Genomic DNA, 6362 nt, shown 5'->3' with positions numbered 1-6362 from the left:
TAGTAAGCAGTTTATAAATACAGCTATAAATAGCTTGTTTTTGGTTTATAAGCACATTTATTAAAAAGGAGAGTAAAGGGTCAGTTATCTTCATATGAAAAATAAAAAAAATAAAAATAAACAAACAACAACACAGATTGATACAGAACTCAGAAATTTTATTGTGGATTTATGATAAAATCAGCATGTAAAAATGAATTCATACTCCTCCGAGAAGACATAAGTAGTTCACACCAAACTTTTTCAACATGATGCTAATATACTGAAGATGTTAAATTGCGAATGGGTTTAGGATACCTTAAATGGTGTGGCCATAGCGATTTATTAAAGTAACATAAAAAAATACAATAGTTATTTTACGATATCTTTAAAATTTTTCATTTCAACTCTTCATAATTTTTTATATATGTAGAAGTCATCATTTGAAGGAAGCACAGTAAGTTTCATAGCTTTATCATTTTCAAGAGCCAGCATAAAATTAAAACTATCATAACTTATAAATCAAGCTTGCAATTCTTAGTACCAATAATGGCCACCAGATGGAGCTATAGGATTACTTTTAAATAATTATTGTAGAAACGAGTATGATTTAAATCATTTATAGAAATCTTTCAAAGAAAAATAATATGAATTTTATGTATTTACTGATAAAATGACCCTCACTTAATTAGAATAACAAGCTGAAGTATTGTGAACTGTATATTAAGAAATAATTCTTTATAGGCTTTATGGACAGATACGTTTTGAGTGACTCTTGAAGGTTCAGCCCCACATCCTCTTTTACCACTGTTTAAAGAATTTATCTTACAGAACAGGTGCAAATGAATTTTGGATAGCTTGAATGGTTTTGTCATGGTGATTTATTGAAATAACAGTAAAAAAGTAACCAGTAAATGTCTTTTATTTTTTTAAAGTGCAGCTTCTAAACACTTCAAAAAAAAAAATTTACACATAGAAGACAAGTCATTCTGAGAAAATATGCATAGTTTCATTACTATACAACACCATATGGATGATAGAAAATTAAAAAACTATCATACATCTGATGTCACTCTGTCCCTCTGTCACTGTGGGTAATGTGTGTGTGTGTGTGTGTGTTTGTGTGTGTGTGTGTGTGTGTGTGTGTGTGTGTGTGTGTGTGTGCGTGTGTGTGTGTGTTAAGTGAATTAGGTGTGAAACTATCAGGGACCATTGAGTCTCCAGTGCCAAAATTTTAAAGAACTGCCACTTTCCTGGAGTCTCAGAATTACAATGTGTCAGGTTCTGAGAGATCTAAGATTCCAAAAAATGATTTAATTAGAATACCATGAAGTTTTGTGAAATACTATATATTAAGACTTTATATATAGGCTTTATGAACAGATTAGAGTGACTCGTGAAGGACCAGCACCACCTCCTCTTGTCTGATGGTTTGAGGAATATATCTTCCAGACTCCGGGATTAAGATTTAGGAGCTCTTTTTTATTCCACCTCCTTTCCTGAAAGTCTGTCTTGCAGAATTGACTAAAAATTAATATTCACATTAATTCCTAATTATTTAGCAATTCTTTTTGTCAGTTCTTCTTGACCTGTTTTTTTCTTCTTCTTTTCTGACCGCATGACCCAGTCAGCATTTTTTGTACAATGGCCAAGTCTTAACTTATCAATTTCTGTATTGCATTTGTGTTTGATATTTCTCATGGGCTTTACAGTTTGAGTTAAAACTCTTTTTTAGCACATTTCATCTGTAAAAGAAAACATGCCCAATAATTCTGCACACATGGATATAAGGAGTTTTTTCTCTTCCAGCTTTCCTGGACTATTGTATAGCACTCATAAATGATTAAATAAAAAATAATGGTAGTTATTAAGTTTGATATGGTTTGGAATTGGTAAAATGTGCTTGGAAAAAAAATCACAATAAAACAATGTTTTAATGTTTAAGTTTGGAATATTAACTGACATGAATGAATGCTATATAAATATTGTTCATGTTAACATAATGTTTATAAATGAAATATTATTGTAAAGTGTCACTAAAGTTATATATATATTGTTCTGTGAATGTGATTTTAAAGTCTTGATGATTCTGATTAACCCTTTAACTGCTTTATCCTTTAAAACCTCACTGCCAGAGGGATATTGCGAATGCATGTGCCCGCTGGGCACAGTTTACCTGATGCCACCGGGGTGGCGATGGCATTGGTGGCTTGAGCCCGCCATCGCTGCTTGCAGCTATATTTAGGGCCCGAGCACCGATGGTGTGAGGACCCTATTGGAATTGCTCCGTTTATTAGGGCCCGAGCACCGATGGTGTGAGGACCCTCTTGGAATTGCTCCGTTTATTATTATTATTATTATTATTAGGGCCCGAGCACCGAGGTGCGAGGACCCTCTTGTATCTGCTTTGTTTTTTATTATTATTATTATTATTATTCTTCTTCTCCCGAATGAATCGCATTTTTGAGGGCTTTAACATGCTCAAAAAGTCATGAAACTTTGCACACGCGTCAAACCTGGTGAAAATTTTCGTCTGATATAGGATTCAGAAGAGGGTGTGGCAAAATGGCTCGACAGCGCCACCTATACCAAGAAAATCAACAGCCTTCCAGCTATGTTTCACCTACATGCACGAAAATTGGCACACATATGTAACACACCAATACCTACAAAAAAGACTCTTGGAGCGAAATTCTAAACCCAACAGGAAGTCGGTTATTTTTAATATTATGAGCATATTTTGTGTAATTTTGGTCATTTCCATGTGTTGTATTTTAACGAACTCCTCCTAGAGAGTTCTTCAAATCAACACCAAATTTGGTATGCCTAATCTAAAGGCCTTTGCGATGTTAAATTGCGAAGATCTTGAGTTTTCGTTGAAGGGCGTGTCCGTGGCGGCCTGGCGAATTTCGATGATTCGCCATGAAAAATGAAGTTGCTATAACTCACACATACAATGTCCAATCTGCCCCAAACTTCACATGTTTGATGAGACTCCGAACCTGAACAGATTGACATGCCCATATTCAGTTATAGTCATAGCGCCACCTATTGGCAACAGGAAGTGACATATTTTACGCTGCGACGAACTACTCCTAGAAATTTTATGACATCAATGTCTTTTTTGTGGTCAGTCTAATCTAAAGGCCTGTGCGATGTTCAGTTGTGAAGATCTTGAGTTTTCGTTAAAAGGCTTGCTCATTGCGCCGCGACGAAGTTCGATGTCTCGCCATGGGAATAAAAGATGTTATAACTCAGGCATAAAATGTCCGATCTTCCCCAAACTTCACACGTGTGATAAGAGTCCTGGCCTGAACAGATCTGCAGGCCAATATCCCACCGGGTATGGCAGAATGGCTCGATAGCGCCACCTATACACTTTCAACGGAGTCTGCCTCAAGCTATGTCTCACGTACATGTACAAAAATTGGTACACACATGTAACACTCCAATACCTACAAAAAAGTCTCTTGGTACGAAAATCCGGATCCCAACAGGAAGTCGGTTATTTTGAATTTTCCCTTCAAAATTGGTGTTGTTTTTGCCATTTTCAGGGGTTGTACTTTAAAGAACTCCTCCTAGAGATTTATTCAGATCAACACCAAACTTGGTCAGTGTAATCTAAAGCCCTTTGCGATAATAAATTGCGAAGGACTTGAGGTTTCGTTAAAGGGCGGGTCCATGGCGGCCTGACAAATTTCGATGTTTCACCATGAAAAAGGAAGTTGCTGTAACTCAGACATACAATGTCCAATCTGCCCCAATCTTCACATGTTGGATAAGACTCTTGTCCTGAACAGATCTACATGCCAATATTCAGTTATAGTCATAGCGCCACCTATTGGCAACAGGAAGTTACATATTTTACACTGCGACAAACTACTCCTAGAAATTTTATGACATCAATGTCTTTTTTGTGGTCAGTCTAATCTAAAGACCTGTGTGATGTTTAGTTGTGAAGATCTTGAGTTTTTGTTAAAAGGTGTGTCCATGGCGCCGTGATGAAGTTCGATGTCTCGCAATGGGAATAAAACATGTTATAACTCAGGCATAAAATGTCCGATCTTGCCCAAACTTCACTTGTGTGATAAGGGTCCTGGCCTAAACAGATCTGAAGGCCAATATTCCATCGAGTGTGGCAAAATGGCTCGATAGCGCCACCTATACACTTTCAACGGAGTGCGTATTCACTTTAAACGTAGTGCGCCTCGAGCTATGTTCACGTACATGTACAAAAATCGGTACACACATGTAACACACCAATATCTATGAAAAGTCTCTTGGTACGAAATCCGAATCCCAACAGGAAGTCAGTTATTTAGAATTTTCTCTGCAAAATTTGTGTTGTTTTGGCCATTTTCAGGGGTTGTACTTTAACAAACTCCTCCTAGAGATTTATTCAGATCAACACCCAACTTGGTCAGTGTAATCTAAAGCCTTTTGCGATTCTTAAATTGCGAAGATCTTGAGGTTTCGTTAAAGGGCGTGTCCATGGCGGACTGACAAATTTCGATGTTTCGTCATGAAATAGGATGTTTTTATAACTCAGGCATAAAATGTCCGATCTTGCCCAAACTTCACTTGTGTGATAAGGGTCCTGCCCTGAACACATCTGAAGGCCAATATTCCATTATAATGATAGCGCCACCTGCTGGCAACAGGAAGATTGGCACATATATGGAATAAAACATTGATATATTCTACTTATATTTATGAGTTTAAACGCATATTTCTCACAGTTCACCTATTAACTAAAGCCACTCACTGCCGGTGAGCCCGGAGTGCGAGGGCCCGTTCATCGCTGCTTGCAGCTTTAATTAGGGCCCGAGCACCCGATGGGTGAGGACCCTCTTGGAATTGCTCCGTTATTATTTATTATTATTATTATTATTAACTTCTCCAAAATGAATCGCATTTTTGAGGGCCTAAACATACTCAAAAAGTCATGAAACTTTGCACACACCTCAGAACTGGCGAAAATTACATCTGATATGGGTTTCAGAAGTGGGTGTGGCAAAATGGCTCGACAGCGCCACCCTATTACACGTTTCAATGGTGTGCGCCTCGAGCTATGTTTCACGTACATGTATGAAAATCGGTACACATGTGTAACTCTCCAGTATCTACAAAAAAGTCTCTTAGAGCAAATTCTAAACCCAACAGGGAAGTCGGTTATTTTTAATATTATGAGCAAATTTTGTGTCATTTTTGCCATTTCCATGCGTTTGTATTTTAACGAACTCCTCCTAGAGACTTATTCAGATCAACACCAAGTTGGTATGCCTAATCTAAAGGCCTTTGCGATGTTAAATTGCGAAGCTTTTGAGTTTTTCGTTAATGGGCGTGTCCGTGGCGGCCTGGCGAATTTCGATGTTTCGCCATGAAACAGGAAGTTGCTATAACTTCAGACATACAATGACCAATCTGCCCCAAACTTCACATGTTTGATGAGTCTCCTGACCTGAACAGATTGACATGCCCATCATTCAGTTATAGTCATTAGCGCCACCTATTGGCAACAGGAAGTGACATATTTTACACTGCGATGAATACTCCTAGAAATTTTATGACATCAATGTATTTTTTGTGGTCAGTCTAATCTAAAGGCCTGTGCGATGTTAAGTTTTGAAGATCTTGAGTTTTCGTTAAAAGGCGTGTCCATGGCGCCGTCACAAAGTTCGATGTCTCGCCCATGGGAATAAAAGATGTTATAACTCAGGCATAAAATGTCCGATCTTCCCCAAACTTCACAGTGTTGATAAGAGTCCTGGCTGAACACATCTGAAGGCCAAAATTCCATCAGGTGTGGCAAAATGGCTCGATAGCGCCACCTATACATTTTTCACAGAGTGCGCCTCGAGCTATGTTTCACGTACATGTACAAACCATCGGTTATACACATGTATAACACACCAATACCTACAAAAAAGTCTCTTGGTACGAAATCCGAATCCCAACAGGAAGTCGGTTTTTTTTAATTTTCTTTGCAAAATTGGCGTTGTTTTTGCCATTTTTCAGGGGTTGTACTTTAACGAACTCCTCCTAGAGATTTATTCAGATCAACACCAAACCTGGTCAGTGTAATCTTAAGCCCTTTGCGATGTTAAATTGCGAAGATTTTAGATTTCGTTAAAGGGCGTGTCCATGGCGGCGTGACAAATTTCGATGTTTCGCCATGAAAAGGAAGTTGCTGTAACTTCAGACTACAATGTCCAATCTGCCCCAAACTTCACATGTTAGATAAAACTTCTGCCCTTAACAGATCTACATGCCCACATTCAGGTATAGTCATAGCGCCACCTATTTGGCAACAGGAGTGACATGTTTTACGCTTGCCGAAAAACTACTCCTATAATTTTTTGGAGATTAACATATATTTTGTG

This window comes from Carassius auratus, chromosome 6 (genome assembly GCF_003368295.1).
Source record: "Carassius auratus strain Wakin chromosome 6, ASM336829v1, whole genome shotgun sequence".
NCBI lineage: Eukaryota > Metazoa > Chordata > Actinopteri > Cypriniformes > Cyprinidae > Carassius > Carassius auratus.
Note: the sequence above shows the minus strand (reverse complement) of the source record.